The sequence below is a fragment of the Daucus carota genome, chromosome 5 (assembly GCF_001625215.2).
Source record: "Daucus carota subsp. sativus chromosome 5, DH1 v3.0, whole genome shotgun sequence".
In the NCBI taxonomy this organism is placed as follows: Eukaryota; Viridiplantae; Streptophyta; class Magnoliopsida; order Apiales; family Apiaceae; genus Daucus; species Daucus carota.
This window is the reverse complement of record NC_030385.2, coordinates 21,149,189-21,170,906: the sequence shown is the minus strand read 5'-3', so window position 1 is coordinate 21,170,906 and position 21,718 is coordinate 21,149,189. Positions and strand designations below refer to the sequence as shown.

The window sequence follows — 21,718 nt, the reverse complement described above, 5'->3', positions numbered from 1 at the left end:
AATCTACACGGATCATAAGAGTTTAAAGTATATCTTTACGCAGAAGGAGCTTAATATGAGGCAGAGAAGGTGGTTGGAATTGATAAAGGATTATGATTGCACCATCAACTATCACCCCGGAAAAGCAAATGTAGTGGCAGACGCTTTGAGTAGGAAAGAAAGGCTGAATGTGTTGACGTTACCCAAGGAACTGTATAAAGAACTTGAAAGGTTGGAAATAGAAGTTAGAGTGGGTGAACCCTCAAAAGCTGGATTATATACGATGACTTTTCAACCAGAATTATTAGAGAAGATAAGGAAATGTCAAGAGGCGGTAATGAATCAGGATATTAATAATTTGGTTGGGAAAGAGCTTTGTACCCAGAAAGATGACCAAGGTATTCTAAGGTTTTCTTCTAGAATATGGATTCCACCAGTACCTGAGTTGAGGAATGAAGTTCTGAACGAAGCACATAGTTCCACTTACTCGATTCACCCAGACAGCACTAAAATGTATAGAGATTTGAAAGAGAATTATTGGTGGCCAGATATGAAAAGAGAGATTGCAGAGTGGGTAAGTACATTTTATACATGTCAGAGAGTCAAGGCAGAATATCAGCGACCAAGCGGATTGTTACAACCCCTACAGATCCCAGAATGGAAATGGGAGCATATTGCGATGGATTTCATAGTTGGATTTCTGATAAGTGGTATTTATACACACTTATAGGCCTTCATTTCCAATTAAATTGGTTGGTTGTACTTAAGTGTTTAGTGTCTTTTGATGTGTTTTTATTGTTTTTCTGTGCAGGTCACGAGTTGAGGTGATGAAGTGATTTTCTATCATTTTAGGTTGTTTTTGGTGCATTATTTGCAAGAATGGAGAATTGTGGATTCATCACGACTTGGGATTTTGTGGGTACATCTTCTACAAACCCTCACGAGAACACACTCGTCCACTAGAGCTATCTAGGGGTTTAAAGGGCTTGTTGCATGTGCTAAATGCAACCGTGATCACCTACGGAAGTGGTACTAGAGCGAGGAAGGGCATGCACGCGAGAACGAGCTAAAAACGAAGAAACAGGGCTGCCAGGGCAGACACTAGCGCGCCTGCGCTAAGTGTTAGCGCGCCCGCGCTATCCACTGGGACTACTAGCGCGCCTGCGCTAGTTTAGCGCGGCCGCGCCCAGCAGAAGTGCCCCGGGCCGATTTTTGAAGCTTTCTGATGGATTTTCGCAGCGGTCGAGGCCCGGTTGACTTGGTCAATGCACTTTATTATTTTTCATGTGTAAAACTCTAGCCTCGTAGTAGTTGAATATAGTAGAATATCGGATTATAGATTATTCAGGTTTTCTCTTGTAATCAAGCACATTATCAGTTTGTATTGGATCGTTCTTCGCGAGGAAGTGACAGTTTCGAGCGAGATCGTGAACATCAAATCTGTAACGTTGTGTTCTTTATTATTAATTCAAGTACTTTTATTCCATTTAATTCTCGTAGTTTAATTATCATGTTTTCATTAGAACCCATGATGTCGATTAGTTCGATTATGAACTAACCGCCTTCATGGGATTCTAATGGAATTATCGATGTAGTCTAGTAACGAATATTAATTACTTGATTTTGTGACGTACGTTGATTTCTTTGCATGAGCCGTGCTTATTCTTCTTAGGAGCGTAGCTAACTTCTAAGTTGTTTGTTAATTCTTTCTGAAGCGAGAGTGGATGATTGAATTTAGAACTATGCCATGTAAACATAGGATTATGTGAATGAAACATAATTTATGGTAGACTTGAACTATTTTTATCACCCTGTGTAATCACGATAGATGACTTGCTATTTAACCTCTCTGCTTACACTACCGCTATAGAGATATAGGGTCTGAGCTTTGTTGGTGTCCATGAGATTTCTATCTTAATTGTGGATTTTGATTGGTATGATATGTGTGCAACGAGAGTTGGCATGTATTACTTTTGTGTTGTCTGATTAGGATTAACAGTCGCATGATAATCAGTAATTTCAATTCTAGATGAATTCGATAATGAAATTAGAATCCCATGTGTTTTCCTATTCTGAATTTGATTAGTAAATTTAGTTATTAGTATAAAAGAACCCATCCTTGTTAATTGTCTTGGCAGTGAAAATTACTCATACATTGTTGCATAGGTGCGTATTCTTAATTCACCAGTCTCTGTGGGAACGAACAAATATATTACTTATGATCACGTGCGCTTGCGTGTAGATTTTTGCGAACAAGTTTTTGGCGCCGCTGCCGGGGACTCGGTGTTAATTAATTAGTTTATGTACTTGTCATCAGTGTGCATTAAAATTCACTGACTAGGATTATATTCTCTTCTCACTTTTCTTCTTTTCTTTATTTCAGGTACTTGGGTCGCGTTTATGCAAACACGTTCTCAAACCCGGAAGAAAGCAATTGATTCATCTTCTACTTCTTCTTCTGATTCTGAAACAATGACAGAACCTGAAGCACAACCAGACATTAAGGCATTGAAGGATTTCTCTATGCCAAAGATCGATGACATCCAGTCAAGCATTGTCAGGCCTGCAATCGCAGCCAAAGCCTTTGAAATCAAACCAGGAACTATTCAAATGGTCCAGAACTCGGTACAGTATGGGGGTTCTCCTACTGAAGACCCTAATATGCATATACGTAATTTTATAGAGATCTGTGACACTTTCAAATTTAACGACGTCTCTGATGATGCTGTGAAGCTGAGGCTTTTTCCATTTTCACTGAGAGATAAGGCTAAGGGATGGTTACATTCTTTACCATCTGGTTCGATTACTACATGGGAAGATCTAGCTCAGAAATTCCTCACTAAATTCTTCCCCATGGCAAAGACTGCTGCACTACGAAATGCTCTATCTCAATTCTCTCAACAATCAGGAGAAACATTCTGTGAAGCCTGGGAGCGATATAAGGAGATGCTAAGGAAGTGTCCCCATCATGGCATGCCGGATTGGATGCAAATAAACTGTTTCTATAATGGTCTTGGACCTCAATCCAGACCTATGCTTGATGCTGCTTCTGGAGGTGCGCTTTGGGCTAAAAGTTATGAAGAAGCTTATGATCTTATTGAAATGATGGCTGCTAATGAATATCAGAACCCTACTCAAAGACTTACTCAAGGGAAGGTAGCCGGAGTTCTTGATCTAGACACGTCGACAGCTCTTGCTGCTCAACTTAAGGCTCTCACGATGAAAGTCGATTCTCTGGCTCACCAAGGAATTCAACAGCCAATCTTAATTTGCGAATTATGTGCCGGTACTCACGCTACTGATCAGTGTGCCATTTCTAGTGAATCAGCACAATTTGTGAGCAACTTTCAGAGAGGTCAACAGCCTGCTCCAGCTACTTACCATCCTAACAACCGAAATCATCCGAATTTCAGCTGGAGTAATAATCAGGGTTATAATCAGCCTCAACAAGGATTTCAACAGGGACCTAAACAGTATAGTCAGGCTGGAACTTCACAACAGTATGCACCTAAACAGCCATATCACCCTCCGGGATTTCAGAATCATGGGCAATCAGCTAACGAAAGGTCTGACATGGAAGAGCTAAGGCTCATGTACAAGAGTCAGGCAGTAACTTTAAAAGCCTTGGAGACACAAGTCGGTCAGTTAGCTAATGCTCTACTAAGCAGACCACAGGGGAATCTCCCTAGTGATACAGAGGTACCAGGTAAGAGGGACCCTAAAGAGCAAGTCCAATCCATTACGCTGAGATCTGGAAAAACTACAACAGCGCCTACCTCAACATTAGTACAAGATCAGGATGATGAACCGCAAGAAATTCCAGCGGAACTTCCTTCGAATACAATTGGCATCAACCCTACTGTTGAAAAGGATAAGGCTATCCCTGCAGCTGCTCCGGTGACAAAACCATTATATCCACCACCTCCATTTCCTAGGAGGTTAAAAAAACAGCAGCTGGATAAGCAATTTGGTAAATTCCTTGAAGTTTTCAAAAAGCTTCACATCAACATCCCGTTTGCTGAAGCACTCGAGCAAATGCCTAGCTATGCCAAGTTCATGAAGGGTATTCTTTCAAAAAAGCTAAAGCTCGAGGAGTTAGAGACAGTGGCTTTAACGGAGGAATGTAGTGCTGTGCTTCAACAGAAATTACCACCTAAGCTTAAAGATCCGGGAAGCTTCACTATCCCTTGTACTATTGGGAAGTTCTCTTTTGATAAGTGTCTGTGCGACTTGGGAGCTAGCATCAATCTGATGCCTCTATCTATCTTCACACAACTTGGCTTGCTAGAGCTCAAGCCGACAAACATGTCTTTACAGCTGGCTGATCGTTCGATCACATATCCAAGGGGTATAATTGAAGATGTACTAGTCAAGGTTGATCAGTTAATATTTCCAGCCGACTTCGTGATTCTTGATTTTGAAGAAGACAAAAGGATTCCTATCATCTTGGGTAGACCCTTTTTAGCCACCGGGCAAACATTGATCGATGTCCAAAAAGGGGAACTTACAATGAGAATACAAGATCAGACGGTCACGTTCAACGTATTCAATGCAATGAAATTACCAACTGATGAGGAATCTTGTTTCAGTATGGATGTACTTGATACTACGACAGAAGCTAATAGCCAGCGGGTTTTACAGAATGATGCATTGGAAGCAATCCTTACCAATGATGAGGAATTGGACAGTGAAGAAGAATTGGAAGAAATCTATCATCTTAACTCATCACCTTGGAGAAGGAATTTTGAACCACCTGTCGAATCTCTTGGCTTGGAGGAACAAAAGGAAGATCACAAACCACTACAACCATCAGTAATCGAAGCACCTAAACTTGAACTTAAACCGCTACCGGATCACTTGAGGTATGCTTTTCTTGGTGAAGGTTCTACTCTTCCTGTTATTATTGCATCTAACTTGTCAGGTGAGGAAGAAGAAAAACTTTTGAGGGTGCTAAGGGAATTCAAAACAGCAATTGGTTGGACCATAGCTGATATCAAGGGAATCAGTCCATCCTTTTGTCAACACAAAATTCTCATTGAAGAAGGAAGCAAACCTTCAGTGGAACAACAAAGAAGGCTAAATCCTATCATGAAGGAGGTTGTAAAGAAAGAGATTCTTAAATGGCTCGATGCAGGTATCATATATCCAATTTCAGATAGCTCATGGGTGAGTCCAGTACAATGTGTGCCTAAGAAAGGAGGCATGACAGTAGTAGCCAACGAAAAAGGGGAACTTATCTCAACTAGAACTGTCACTGGTTGGAGGATTTGCATGGACTACCGAAAGCTGAATAAAGCTACAAGAAAGGATCACTTCCCTCTGCCTTTTATTGATCAGATGCTTGACAGGTTGGCTGGTCATGAATTCTACTGCCTGTTGGACGGGTATTCTGGCTATAATCAGATTGCTATTTCTCCGGAGGATCAAGAAAAGACAACCTTTACATGCCCTTATGGTACATTTGCATTCCGAAGAGTACCTTTTGGCTTATGTGGTGCACCAGCCACTTTTCAAAGGTGCATGATGGCAATATTCTCAGAGATGATCGGCATCAATGTGGAGGTATTCATGGACGATTTTTCTGTATTCGGGACATCTTATGACGAATGCCTCACGAATCTGAGAATGGTTCTTAAGCGATGTGTGGAAACTAATCTGATTCTCAATTGGGAAAAATGTCATTTCATGGTGCAAGAAGGAATCATATTGGGGCATAAAGTATCTGCCAAGGGACTGGAAGTTGATAAAGCGAAGGTGGAAACAATTAAAAATCTTCCTCCACCACTCTCGGTTAAAGGCATCCGAAGCTTTCTTGGTCATGCAGGATTCTATCGGAGGTTCATCAAGGACTTCTCAAAAATTTCCAAACCTCTTTGCAATCTGTTAGAGAAAGACATTCCATTCAATTTTAATGAGAAGTGCTTGGAAGCATTTGAATTTTTGAAAAAGAAGTTGACATCAGCACCTATCATCACTGCACCTGATTGGAGTAAACCATTCGAATTGATGTGTGATGCCAGTGATTATGCTGTAGGAGCTGTACTGGGCCAGCGTACAAGTAATGTGTTTCATCTTATCTACTACGCCAGCAAAACTTTAAATGATGCACAGTTAAATTACACTACTACAGAAAAAGAACTTCTAGCTATTGTCTTTAGCTTTGAGAAGTTCAGATCTTATCTTCTTGGAACAAAAGTAGTGGTATACACTGATCATGCAGCCATTCGTTATCTCATCTCAAAGAAGGATTCTAAACCAAGACTAATTCGTTGGGTTCTATTACTCCAAGAATTTGATGTGGAAATTAAAGATCGAAAGGGCACGGAAAATCAGGTAGCGGATCATTTATCCCGACTAGAGGATCATAGCAAACAAACTACCGACAGTGTTCTAATTAATGAATTCTTCCCAGATGAACAATTGTTTGGGGCTGAGGCCGAAGAACCATGGTTTGCTGACATTGTAAATTATCTGGTGAGTAAGGTCATTCCTCCAGAATTCTCTTATGCTCAGCGCAAGAAATTCCGTCACGATGTGAAATGGTATATTTGGGATGAACCCTTTTTGTTTAAACAAGGAGTCGATCAAATTCTCAGACGGTGTATCCCTAATAATGAAGTGGAGGGAGTTTTGCGCGAGTGCCATTCCACTGGTTATGGAGGCCATTATAGCGGAGAGAAGACAGCAAAGAGGGTACTTCAAGCAGGTTTTTACTGGCCAACTCTGTTTAAAGATGCTCATCAGTTTGTGTTGGGTTGCGATCGATGTCAACGTACAGGTAATATCTCTAGGAGGAATGAAATGCCTCTTAAAATGCTCTTGGAAGTCGAAATATTTGATGTTTGGGGTATTGACTTTATGGGACCGTTCGTTTCGTCTTGCAACAACCAGTATATTTTATTAGCAGTTGATTACGTGTCTAAATGGGTGGAGGTGAAAGCCTTACCTACAAATGATGCTAAGGTGGTCTTGCAATTTCTTCAAAAACAAATCTTTACCCGTTTCGGAGTCCCTAGAGTCATTATCAGTGATGAAGGCTCTCATTTCTGCAATCGGAAATTCACAACCTTGATGACGAGGTATAATATCAATCACCGGGTTGCTACTGCTTATCATCCTCAAACGAATGGTCAAGCTGAAGTGTCCAATAGAGAGATCAAACGCATATTAGAGAAGGTGGTTAACCCTTCTAAGAAAGACTGGTCCTTGCGATTAGACGAGGCTGCTTGGGCTTATCGAACAGCTTACAAAACACCATTGGGTACTTCTCCATTTCAGTTAGTGTTTGGGAAAGCTTGTCACTTACCAGTAGAGTTGGAACATAAAGCTTATTGGGCACTAAAGAAGTTGAATTTCGACTTACAATTAGCTGGAGAGAAACGCATGATGCAACTCAATGAGTTGGAGGAGTTCCGCCTCCGTGCTTATGAAAATAACAAACTCTACAAAGAGAAGGTGAAAAGATTGCATGATCAGCGGTTGATACAAAAATCTTTTGTAGTAGGACAATTGGTTCTATTGTATAACTCTCGGTTGAAGCTGTTTCCAGGGAAACTCAAGTCACGCTGGTCGGGACCGTTTACAGTCAAGACGGTATTCTCCCACGGTGCGGTAGAAATCTATGCAAAATCACCGGATGAATCATTTAAGGTTAATGGTCAACGGTTGAAGCCTTACTTTGGCGGAAATGTGAATCGTGAGGTACAAACCACGATTCTTCAATCGGAATCAGATTAATTCTGGACTTCACGTCGAGCTAGCGACGTTAAACAAGCGCTTCGTGGGAGGCAACCCACGTATTGGAACCATTCTGTACCATTGTAAACCTCAAAAACACAAAAATCGAGAAAATCAGCCCCGGGTGTCAGACACTAGCGCGCCCGCGCTAGTGTCCAGCGCGCCCGCGCTAAAGTGCACAGCGCGCCCGCGCTACACTTAGCGCGGCCGCGCTACTGACTGCCGAGAAAAGCGATTTTTCTCCCAAAAATATTTTCTTTTCGTTTTTAAAAGCCCACAATCCTAATTTTGCATGCCTAGCCCGAAATATATCCTCCATAACCCTAACTCAGCTCTCAAATCCTTATATAAACACAAAACCCATCTCCAATTCCTATTATAATTCTATGAACCCTAATTATATATACACATCCATACACACAACCTCCACCAAATCTCTCAAACCCACTACACACAAATCTCTTGCAACTCTAAATCTCTATCAATGGCACCCAAAAGAGCCCGAAGATCACAAGGACCAAGCACCCAAGCCCCTACATCTAGCCATTCTTCCTCGATGGGTGAGGTTGAGTTCACCTCCGATGGTGCACGAACCGAGTTTCAACGGCTTATGAATAAGTCGATAGTTAAGGAGAGGGGATTCCTACCCACAGCAGAAGATGGTGAGCTCGTGAACATGATTCAAGAACGGGGTTGGGAGTCTTTTTGCGAGGCTCCGGAGGCGGTTCCCTTGGCTATTATTCGAGAGTTTTATGCTAATGCCAAGGAGAATCGCGATGGATTCACGGTGGTGCGGGGAATCCGTGTGGATTATAGTGCGGAGGCGATCCGTAGAGTTATTGGGGGGCGTGCCAAGCGCCGTAATGAAGAAGATTGGGTTGTGGAGAGGATCGGGCGTGCCAAACGCTGGTTTGATGATGATCGGGTTGATCTTGAGCGGTTGGTGTATGATATGTGTGTGCCGGACACGACTTGGAAGATGACAGCACCTCCTTTGCCGGCACATGTTTCGTTTCCAGCAGCCGCGTTGAACCGGTATGCGAAGGTGTGAAACGCCTTCATCTGTGCTAACATCATGCCATCTTCACATGGACATGAGGTGACAGTGGATAGAGCTATTCTGCTCTTTGGGATTGTCTCGGGCAAGTATATTGATCTGGGACATGTTATTCATCAGGGGATTCTGAGGTTCTTACAGGGAGGAACCACGGGTGCCATTCCATATGGCACAATTGTGACGAAGCTCTGTCGATCAAGCGGTGTTCGTTGGCCCGCCAACGAGCAATTACAGTTGCCAGCAGCACCTATTGATCATTCGGCAATCAGTCGGATGACGGAGTGGGATGGAGGAGTTCCCCACCCTCGAGGCCTCGGGTACTTATATGATGAGATGCCAGGGGGACGTCCAGCGTTTGTTAGGAGGGAGCAGACTAGAGCTTCTGGAGCTGGTACTTCTCAGACGGAGAGGAGCTCCGAACCGATGGGAGATGTTCATTATCGCCGACTAGCGAGACGGATGGACACCATGCATGACATCCACCAGAGGTTTGCGTTTGACTTGACACAGGCTCTAGGTAGTGCTTTTCAGGCACAGGGGGTCACAGTTCAGTGGCCAGTATTCGGAGCGGGGATGCAGTATCCTCCACCTGATTCACCTCCTGCAGAGGAGGGGGAGGACTCGGACTCCGAGTAGGTATGTGGGTGCTCTAGCCTTTTTATCACTTTCAATGGGGACATTGAAAATTTTAAGTTTGGGGGTGGTAATCTAAGGAAGAGTATATTAATTATTGCATGTGTTAGTTAGTTCATGTAGTTCACGTTTATTTTATTTTGCTTTTATTTCTCACGTTTTCTTTCTATTTTGCTTTTATTTCTCACGTTTTCTTTCTATTTTTCTCATTTTTTTTATTTTAATTTACATGTTTAGTGGTAATTGTCGTAGTTAGTATCACGAGCATTTGCATGAATTATGAAGTTAAGCCAAGTTAATTGCCTATGATGAGTTATGTGCGTAGTTCTTGATTAGTAGTTTCAATTGCAATGCTAAGTTAGTACTTGGAAATTGCTTGTGTTGGAAATTGTAATTCACATATGTTCTTGAGATAGGATTTAGACGAAATTCCATGAATTCTAGGATTGAATTGAACACCCTTCAGCTTAGGTCTGTAAATCTTAAGTTTGGGGGAACTGAGGAGTAGATATACCTTTCTAAAAGAAAAATATAGAAAAAAAAAAGAGTAGTAAATAAATTCACTAAAAAAATAAGTGGTAGAATTAACTAGGTTGAGCTCATTAGTACTCGAGTAATTAAGTCTGAGGGGACTTTGTGCCTAACAACCTAAAGCCCTTTGTGGTTTGGGATTGTTGACCCAACGCTCGCTACATGGGTACTAGTGCATAAATCTTTAGGGATCTCAACCATTGCACGGTTAAATAAACCACTAGAACAGAGTGAATAATTGGTGTGTGAAGTCTTGTGGTGTTCGTAACGCATTTACACTGCGAAGCGCTCTGACCTTAGACCGAGCAATTAATCACCAATAATAAAAAGAAAAAAAAGAAAAAGAAAAAAAAATAGTGAATAAAATAGAAGGGTGTGGACATTCTTTGGGACCATGGCTTTTAGTGGGACTTGAGTGACGAGGTGTTAGTTTTAAACTTTTACGATTCTTGATGGGGATTCTGTGGGAGTAGTAGTTTTTGTCTTGTCTTAATAAAAGAGCATGCCTGCACACACTGGCACTCCACACTTGTAAATAGAAGAGTAATGGACTTAGTAGCGAGAGAGATGAAATTCGAGAACATTAGCACAATCTGAGGTATTATAATTGGCAAGGCAATTACTTCATAGTTCACTCATTCATCACGTAGTTGCATTCATGCATTGCATTGTATTATTGTTAGTGTCGTTGACGCTTGAGGACAAGCATCAGTTTAAGTTTGGGGGTGTGATAAGTGGTATTTATACACACTTATAGGCCTTCATTTCCACTTAAATTGGTTGGTTGTACTTAAGTGTTTAGTGTCTTTTGATGTGTTTTTATTGTTTTTCTGTGCAGGTCACGAGTTGAGGTGATGAAGTGATTTTCTATCATTTTAGGTTGTTTTTGGTGCATTATTTGCAAGAATGGAGAATTGTGGATTCATCACGACTTGGGATTTTGTGGGTACATCTTCTACAAACCCTCACGAGAACACACTCGTCCACTAGAGCTATCTAGGGGTTTAAAGGGCTTGTTGCATGTGCTAAATGCAACCGTGATCACCTACGGAAGTGGTACTAGAGCGAGGAAGGGCATGCACGCGAGAACGAGCTAAAAACGAAGAAACAGGGCTGCCAGGGCAGACACTAGCGTGCCTGCACTAAGTGTTAGCGCGCCCGCGTTATCCACTGGGACTACTAGCGCGCCTGCGCTAGTTTAGCGCGGCCGCGCCCAGCAGAAGTGCCCCGGGCCGATTTTTGAAGCTTTCTGATGGATTTTCGCAGCGGTCGAGGCCCGGTTGACTTGGTCAATGCACTTTATTATTTTTCATGTGTAAAACCCTAGCCTCGTAGTAGTTGAATATAGTAGAATATCGGATTATAGATTATTCAGGTTTTCTCTTGTAATCAAGCACATTATCAGTTTGTATTGGATCGTTCTTCGCGAGGAAGTGACAGTTTCGAGCGAGATCGTGAACATCAAATCTGTAACGTTGTGTTCTTTATTATTAATTCAAGTACTTTTATTCCATTTAATTCTCGTAGTTTAATTATCATGTTTTCATTAGAACCCATGATGTCGATTAGTTCGATTATGAACTAACCGCCTTCATGGGATTCTAATGGAATTATCGATGTAGTCTAGTAACGAATATTAATTACTTGATTTTGTGACGTACGTTGATTTCTTTGCATGAGTCGTGCTTATTCTTCTTAGGAGCGTAGCTAACTTCTAAGTTGTTTGTTAATTCTTTCTGAAGCGAGAGTGGATGATTGAATTTAGAACTATGCCATGTAAACATAGGATTATGTGAATGAAACATAATTTGTGGTAGACTTGAACTATTTTTATCACCCTGTGTAATCACGATAGATGACTTGCTATTTAACCTCTCTGCTTACACTACCGCTATAGAGATATAGGGTCTGAGCTTTGTTGGTGTCCATGAGATTTCTATCTTAATTGTGGATTTTGATTGGTATGATATGTGTGCAACGAGAGTTGGCATGTATTACTTTCGTGTTGTCTGATTAGGATCAACAGTCGCATGATAATCAGTAATTTCAATTCTAGATGAATTCGATAATGAAATTAGAATCCCATGTGTTTTCCTATTCTGAATTTGATTAGTAAATTTAGTTATTAGTATAAAAGAACCCATCCTTGTTAATTGTCTTGGCAGTGAAAATTACTCATACATTGTTGCATAGGTGCGTATTCTTAATTCACCAGTCTCTGTGGGAACGAACAAATATATTACTTATGATCACGTGCGCTTGCGTGTAGATTTTTGCGAACAATTTCCTAGAACAAAAGCGAATCACGATGCTATATGGGTCATCATAGATAGATTGACAAAATCAGCTCATTTTCTTCCTATCAATGAGATACTCTCATTAGATAAGTTGGTTCATATGTATTTGAAAGAGATAGTTGTTCGTCACGGAGTTCCCGTATCAATCGTATCTGATCGAGATCCGCGATTTAACTCGAGATTCTGGAAGAGCTTTCAGGAATGCTTGGGCACTAAATTGAACATGAGTACCGCTTACCATCCGCAAACAGATGGCCAAAGTGAAAGAACCATTCAGACGATCGAAGATATGCTACGTGTTTGTGCAATCGATTTCAAAGGTAATTGGGATGAACATCTACCTTTAGTAGAGTTCTTATACAACAATAGCTATCACGCGAGCATCAGTATGCCTCCCTACGAAGCTCTTTACGGCCGTAAATGTCGATCACCCGTATGTTGGGATGATGTGGGAGAACGCAAGATACTTGGGCCAGAACTAGTCCAGCAGACAAAAGAATTCGTTGAAACCATCCAAAGAAGATTGGTTGCAGCACAGAATCGGCAGAGAAAGTATGCGGATCAAGCCAGAAAGGATATGGAATTTGAAGAAGGAGAATCAGTACTGCTGAAAATCTCGCCATGGAAAGGACTATCCCGATTTGGCAAGAAAGGAAAGCTGAGTCCCAGATACGTCGGACCATTTGAAATCCTGAGGCGTGTTGGTAAAGTGGCATACGAGTTAGCATTACCCCCACATATGGAGCATATCCATAATGTTTTTCATTTGTCGATGCTTAAGAAGTATCATCCAGATTCTAGGCACGTGATAGAATACGAGCCAATAGAACTCCAAACAGATTTGTCTTATGTTGAGAATCCAATAGAGATTCTAGATAGAAAGGAGAAAGTATTGAGAAACAAAGTGGTGAATATAGTGAGAGTATTGTGGAGAAATCCAAAAGTTGAAGAATCAACTTGGGAATTAGAAAGTGATATGTGTGAGAAATATCCTCACTTATTTTCCTAGCAGATTCTGAGGACAGAATCCTTTTAAGGGGGAAGGATGTAATATCCGGGATTTCGACGTGTATCTGTTTATACTAATATGTGAATATTTTGTGGATATTGTGTGAATTATTGATAAATTATATGCTGATTGACATATAGAATGACTGCTTATTTGTGCTATGAATTGTGAGTTCCTAATTTTTATATACTCAGAAAAAATATGGAATATTTAGGTATTTTCCTGGTAATTTATGTGTTGTTAAATGATTTGATATTTAATTTAAGGATTTAATTATATTCTAAATTGATTATTAATTATTTTAAAATCGTGTACTTAGTATGTTAACCCTGGGGGGCTTCCGGGAAAATTTCGCTATTTTGCTATTTGAGACATTCTGAACAACTTTCGTGTTTTAACTTTTCCGATCTGATGTACGGATTTACGTGAAAGTTTTCCGATACAAATTTATGATTATTTTATTACTATTTGAATGTCTCGATAAACGTGTACGCTGGATATTCTCAGTACCCGGGATATTTTGACTAAAATATTATATTTCTCGTACTTCGTGCCAATCAAAGCTCGGAGCCCCAGAACTTTATCGAAATGAGTGTATTTGATAATCATCTTCAAAGTTGGTCCCGAATGGATCAGTTTTATTAATACTTAATGATTAAGAAGTATGTTTTTATATCCGATATGATCCAAATGGGGGCCAGTTATTCGTAATTATAAATAGGATAATTACTATTTTATTTTTCATAATTATCATTTCAATACACGAGAATCGAGAGAAACTGGGTTATCGTTCTTCGTGTTCTTGGAGTTCAATCGAAGATTTGAACACGTTATCGGACTCAGAATCGAGCGTGCAAGCAGTCAAATCGAAGATATCGACGCGTAGAATCCATAAGAAGTCGCAAAAACAGCTATAGATTCACAGGTAGAAAGTAATTAGGGTTTTTAAATTCGAATTATTTAGAGTTTAATTAGGGCTTTTTGATTTTGATATGATTTATGTGGTTTTATGCTTTCATGTTGTAGATAATCTTCTCTAGATCATTTTGGTATATCATATGTGTTATTTGGAGCTCAATAACATGTTCAAAATTGAGTTTAATTGTTCGAAGGAGAAATTAGGGTTTATGTGCCGTTTGAATGTTTTCAATTGAAATTTAGGACTTTGTTATTCTTTGATTCTGGATGTGAATTGAGGTGTGAAATAGATTAAGCATGTCCAGAGTAGTTGTATGGTGATGGCAGATGTTGTGTGGGATACCAGAATCGGACGAATTGGGGAGAAAGAAACTCGCCGGCGACGGCGAGTTTCCTCGACCTATTACGGCCGATTCCGGCCACCTTTGGTCTAATTGATGATTGGTATGAGTTTATGGTAGTGCATAGATCATTTCTGGAGTTCCTGGTGATCAACGGAGTGCTGTAACTCCGTTTCTGGCGAGTGGAGCGTCGGCCGGGGGAAAATTACAGTTAGAGCCCCCAACTTTTGGGGGAGATGAAAGCTTAGTACTGTGGTTTCGTTTTTAACACTTTAGACCCTGAAACTTTTGGAAGTTTACACTTTCGACCCTGTGTACAAACTTTCAGTTTTGACAGTTTAAACCTTTTTCCAAATTATTTTCAAAAATCATTTATTTATTTTCAAAAATAGTTTTTAATTATTTCTTTATTCAAAAACAAATCGAATTTAATTTATTAATTAATTTTAATTAGTAATTAATTATTATAATTAGTCAATTAATTTAAATATTAATTGATTAATTGTTTTAATTATTTATTAATTGATTTTAATTGATTTATTAATTAGATTTAATTGTTTTAATTGATTTAAAATCCTGAAAAATAATTATTCTTTTAAAATATGTTCAAGGTTCGTTAATTGGTTTCAAATGATTTAGGACCCGATTTAGAGCATTCGGACTTTATTGTTTATTTATAAAATGATTTTTTTATCCGTTTTAATTCCGAAAAATGTTTATAAATTCGTATTAAATGTCAGAAAGATCATTTTAACCCCGAACCTTTTCTGAAAAGCTATCTTATTGAATATTGTTACGTGTTACGTGCTATTTGTTACTTGATTAATGTGTTAAATGCTTATGTAAATGTTGTATAACTGTTTGTATAGTATCTTTTGATCCGTAAATCGGATTTACGCGAAACGAAGGGTAGATAGGAACCCGTTTGAATTGTGAAACGAATAGAATGATATGTGATTGAGTATTGATGGATAAATATTGTGATTGTCAGAGAAGACAGGCTTAGAAAGGGAAAGCAGATAGTGTCGGAGTAGTTCTGTTGAGTGAAAGCTATAGAGAAGTGAGTCATCGAGATAAGGCAAGTGCTCTATTCTCAACTTATACTTCTGTAAACTCTTTGCGTTACTCTTCTGCATATGATATTGTTGTTCTGGATAGATTTGAAAGTACATCTGATGATATATTCTACTATTGATCCTGATTGTTGATAAACCTTATTCAACCCTTTCGACACCTGAATTACAAGCTGAACCTTGATTTTGATTTCAATTGAACTTGTACCCATTTCTTCAAAACTTGGAAACACAACTTATTTGATTTAATATTCTTCCATCCTTGAATGACCAAACAGTACAAGCCTATATGCTACAATACTTCACCAAGTTATACAATGTCTTACCAAATACCTATATTACTCTTTTGAAGAATGTTCACACAGATACACCCTAACACTTGAAATTCCTACAAGTTAAACATATGTGAAACCTCAAGCTATTCTCACTTACATTGTTTCATCTACAAACCTCAGATTATTTTTACCATGTACTTGATCTTTCTTTTAACCTCAAGACATTCTTCAGACATATTGTAAGGATACTTAAACCTACTTCTGAATTGTCCTTTGATCCTGATATTTATTGCACCACTGATTATAATGATTCTGATTTGACGATTATGATTCTGTTTTGGTAATATTGCTTCTGTTCAAATGGTATTGATTCTGATTTACTGAGATATTGTTGATTTCATTATGTTGTTAAAGAATTGGATTGTTTTATAAATATGGACCAGATTCGTGGTCAGACCAGATTCGTGGTCATTAGGCCAATGTGTGCCTTGGATCAAGTGATAGAGCTTGGTATGGACCTTGCTCGGGGTTAGTGCGTGACTGATCAGCAGCCTAACCTTGGTTTTTAAATAAAAATATGAATATCCAATTCTAATCACTACTTTAAAAAGGAATTTGATATCCCGATTCATTCTTATTGATAAATGTTGAACTTCAGTTTATTGTTTATATTACTTGCTGAGCTTGTAAGCTCACTCTTGCGAATCTTATGTTCTTTCCAGTGAAGAAAGAGGATACAGGTAGTGAGGACCCGCAGACTAGTCACCAGGTCAGAACCTCAGGATAAGGGTTGGAGAGCTCAACTAGGAACCTGCTGTGTTTTAAGTAGTGTGATCTTTTGAGTTCAGTTGTGTGTAAGCACTTTACGTTGTATTTGTAAGTTGTAAGATAATGTTTGGGATTCTTGGTATTGTAATATAAGTGTGGCTTGTTTCATACTATAACCTGGAGCGATCCGTGTTTGTTTAGGGTCATTGCATATATTATTATTGTTTACAGGTTTATATTGTGGCGTGACTTCCAAGTCTATGACCCGGACTTGGAGGGTGTCACAGAGGGCGCGCCCTTCCTTCATCAATATGTCCAAAAACGGCCATAACAAGTACTCCTCAGATTCGATTGTCATTGAAAATGTCAAAGGAATCTTCACAATACCCCTTCTGCTTCAAATCTTCGAACGATGATACCACTCATGTTGCTTTATCCTTCAATCAGACGCGCCCTTCCGCCAAGACGCGTCCTTCCGTACTCACCTTCTTCCTTTGAATTTGTAACGCCTCTCTCGTTATCCACTTTCCGAACGACAGCTGTCTCCCTTATCTCAATAAATACCCTTATCCTCTCCTTACTTCATCTTCTTCACTTTCTTTCAACCGTCTCTCTCTCTACCGCGCGCTCAAATCTTTCCGGCCAACCACCGCTCGCGTACGACTTCCGTTTGCAAAGCTAATCCCCCCATTCTCTTCGTCGTCTTCAAAGGTACGCTTTCCATCCAACCTTTTCAATTTTTGTCCGGTAAATCGGTAGATCCAAGCATGTGCCCTTCAACTGCCTATGTGTTCTTCATTTTCTTCTCTCGTATACATGTATATATGCTTGTATGTATTAATTTTGATCCGTTAAATCCCACTATACTTGCGCACTGAATTTGTTTATGCATCATTAGAAACTTCAATTTAAGGCGCGTCCTTCAAACTTAGGCGCGCCCTTAGGTGACCTTAGAAGTAGGCTCCCTAAAAGTTTCTTGAGCAACGGGGGAACGCAAACAACGATTTCCTTCATTATTTTTACCAATTTAGGGGCAATCATAGACAACAGGAGGGCGCGCCCTACAGTTTTGACGCATCCTATTCTCACTCCCTTCCATCGTTTTCCATCTTCGTTATTTCTTATTTTCTTAGCTTATAATCGTAAGGGCGCGCCCTGATAGCCATTTCTTTTTCTTTCAGCTGACAGACGAGGGAGCGTCTCCTCCCTTCCATCCATTTAGAAGTTTTCTAGGGCGACTGGGAATTTCCATCTCTCCTCCAGAGGTTTTTTCACCATCACCACCACGTCCATCCTACATCATGTCTAAGGAAGCAAAAGAAAGAATCCTCCATAACCTTACGCAGGACACGGAATCTTCACACTCCTCAACTCCTCAAGCAATTACTCCACCCCCTCCAGTTGACGAGGTCACCAGCACTCCCCCCATGGCTGGCCGTCCTGCGGATTATGACTCCAACTTTGAAAATTGGTTGGAGGAATCTGAGGACGCGCCCTTACCCAAGCGAAAGGGCAAGGGTAAAATGTACCAGATCATTTCCTCTTCCTCAGAGCACAGCTGCTCTTCTCCCCTTAGCAATGGGGACGATTCGGATTACGAAATTCCACACAAGGATGGAGAGGGCGCGTCTTCCCCCAAAGCTAGTGATGATGATACTGAAGAGGGAACGCCTCACGGCGCGCCTCAAGAAAGGGTATCCAGGATTCCTCCTTCCCCTCCACCTTCTCCCGAGCCATATTCACATCCGAGGGTGGAAGAATGGGAAGAAGACGTGGACTGGACTGAATATGAGGATATGGAACTTTCTAACAAGATGGTCGAGGAAATAAAGAAAAGCAGGGGCAAATTGAGCTGTGTAGACCAACCCTCTACACTTTCCTGGGAGGAGTTAGAGTGGACCATGGACTATTATGAACAAGAGGGAACAGCCGTGGTGCCTCTTGAAGAGATGAGGGCACACTGTTTTGATATCGGGAACTACAGGATCCCTCGCACAGTCCTAACCCCCCGACATGTCAGTTTAGGAGTGGGCGCGCCCTTACATAATTATTTCGAAAAAATCTGTAAGTGGTTTGACGTCGCGCCCATTCAATTATCTCCCAACTCCTACAAACTAGCCGCGGGATTGTTCATACTCTACAAAGAGGAAGGCTATGATGAACCGTCAATTGAGGAGCTGAGTTACTTCTTTAGACTCACAAGAAGCTCATTGGGCTACTTCTTCTTAGTAGTTAGGAAGCAACACAACAACAAGGGTTTCAGTGAAGGGCGCGTCTCTCATATTAAAAAATGGAAGGAGCCCTTCTTTTATGTTTACGATAACAAAAGGGTGAGAACCCAATTCAACATTTCGCCAGGTGAGAACTTTGCTCCTAGAAAGGCGCGTCCTCCCATCACTTGTTTTTTGAATTTTATTATTTTCTTCCCAAATCGCTAACCTTCGGCTTCTTCTCTAGTGGAACGTGGCATGTCCTCTCTAGATGTGGAGGCGTCTTATCTTGGATCTTCCTCACGAGAGGAAGAACATGTCCACTCTGGTCACCACCTCCTCCCTCCAAGAAGCGGGATTCCTTTCCCCCAACATTGGCTCTAAAGTAGAGTTTAAAGTTTTTAGGGATGGCAAGACGTTAGTTGATAGGAAACATAAATATTCAAAGAAAAGGCCTAGGGAACAAAGCCCTGATGATTTCTCCGACCAAGGTATTGTAGGGCGCGTCCTCTTCTTCTTACTTATAGGACGCGTCCTGTATGTTTAGTTAGATAACAAAACTTGCCTGTTAATCCTGCCTTCTCTTTTATTGCTTAAATATCTAACGCGTTCCTGTCCATTTCTTGTGCAGATATGGCCAACATCCCCACATTATTGCAGAGGACCAAGCTCAACTCAGGAGAAGGCGCGTCCTCCCAGCCTTCAGCTTCAAAGCGGGGCGGGCCTGGCCTCGATACCTCGAAGCAGGGAGACAGACCCGACCCTGCTTTAGAGGATTCTCGAGGTCCCAAAAAGCAAAGGGCCACCAAGAGGCAAAACACGTCTCAATCCACCTCTCTCTCGACCAGGGCTCCGGGTGAAATAGGCGCGTCCATCGTCTCTGACGATGAACTAAGGGCATGGCGCGCCAAGTCCGAGGCTGACAAGGACGCATGGATCCTCAAGGCCAGTTGTGAAATGTTGGTTCACAACATGGATCGAGCAAACGTTAAGGTTGCCCAAGAGACGCGTCTCTCCAATTTGGAGAAAGAAATTTCTCAGCTGAAGAAGGACTCCAAGAAGTAGGAGAAGGCGCTGCAAGCCGCCGAGAATGAAAGGAAGACTGATGAGGAGAACCTATCCAAGGAGAAGGCGCGTCTTGAGAAGGAAATTGCGGATCTCAAGAAAGCAAATTCCACTCTTGAATCCACCAACCAAAGCCTTGTGGAGGAAAAAGACAAAGTTGAGGGCACGTCCTTCTTTGAGGCAGTGTGTAGCTATGTCGCTACCTTCCTTTCTGGGGAGCCTGACTACAACTGGCTGCCGAAGTTCGGGAAGACTGCGGCAAACTTCATGGCCGAGTTCCCTTCTCAGCATCCAGAACTCATGGCGGCCAAGAAGGCTGAGCTGACTGCCACTCTCGCTAAGGAGGCTGCAGAGGAGACGGCGCGCCAAGAGGGCGAGGTTCAAACGGAGGACACGTCCCTCCCTTAGTTTGTTTTTTATCTACCTTAATCTTTTGGGCACCCTTTACAGACAGTAACTATTTGGTATATTTGAGGAGCAGGCCCTCTGTAAAACCTTGCAATTTGTAATATATTTTCCGGCCGGCGCGCCTTAAGCTTAATTTATGCTTCTCCTATTTAAGCCATATGCAATTCTCTTTTATTTCTAACTGTGTGATGGGACGCGTTTCTATGTCCTCCTATTAGAGTCTTCCTTCTTGACAAAGGGCGCGTCCTATCTATGTAGGCTTGCGCCACTTTCTTTTTAAACGTTAGTCTGTTTGCGCAAATATTATGTCCATGCTACTCCCCATGTGATCTGTCTTATTTATTTTTATTTTTTGGAATAAGGTGGGGGAGGGCGCGCCTACCGGTCGTTTTTTATGACCTACCGGCCCTTGATAATTTCTAAGAACCGAAGGAGGGCGCGCCTCTTCCATGACATTTTTTGTGCTCTTTGAATGTATAAACGAAAGCGAATTATGATCTTTATGCTTGCCGTTCGACTAATTTTAAGTAAGGCGAGGAACGTGTTCCTTCTAAGGGCGCGCCTAGTGTTATGTTTAACAATGTTTTCATACTTCATAACTTTTAAGCGATTATTCTTCAAGCAACCCCTATAAAGTGGATAGAGGGCGCGTCTTCCATAGAATTTGGTGGGCGCGCCTGTTATTAGGAACACATTGCACATACTTTTGTATGGAGAAAAGAGTGGCTCTAGGCTTTTATTAAGGATAACTGAATCATGGCCTTTGGCCCATAAATATTCTGATAACTAATGGCCTTCAGCCCATGAATAATCTGATAACTAATGCGCTTGAGTACGTAACTGCACCCGTCCCAAGGGCTGTTAGCTCCAAGGGGACATAAAGAGACTAGCAAAGGCCTTAATCTAAGGAAGAGCATATGTATACCACTCCCCTAGAATAGGGATGATGTTTAGTCATTGCTAGTCTATGTAGCCTGCGGCTACTGATAATACTTCTTCAAATGCTCCGCGTTCCAAGGTCTCAGAACGGGTTTTCCGTCTTGGTCCTCTAGTCTGTAGGTACCTTTCCATAGTATGACCTTCACTTCGTAGGGGACTTCCCAGTTGGCCCCGAAGACTCCATGTTGGGGATTCTTGTTGTTGAGTACAACCTTTCCAAGGTCGAGATCGCCAACTTGAAAGGGGTGAGCCTTCACCTTGCTGTTATAGTACCTAGCCGTCCTACGTTGATACACGGCCAGGCGTAGTTGTGATGTAGCTCTGATTTCCTCGATCATATCCAAATAAAGCCTTTGGTTCGCATCATTGTCGAGTTGGTCGAAGTAGTCTCTCCTGAACGATCCTGCTCCGATTTCAATTGGGACCATGGCCTCGCATCCGTAGGCTAGCACGAAGGGTGACTCCCCAGTCGTTGTCC

General features: G+C 41.2%; 1 non-coding gene across 1 annotated transcript; it reads right to left on the bottom strand.

Moving 5' to 3' along the window:
• Positions 1-2,847: 2,847 nt before the first annotated feature.
• LOC135146841 (small nucleolar RNA R71) lies at positions 2,848-2,954 on the bottom strand. Its single transcript, XR_010283938.1, has one exon. It is a non-coding gene; the product is annotated as a small nucleolar RNA R71 (small nucleolar RNA).
• Between the last annotated feature and the right edge of the window lie 18,764 nt (positions 2,955-21,718).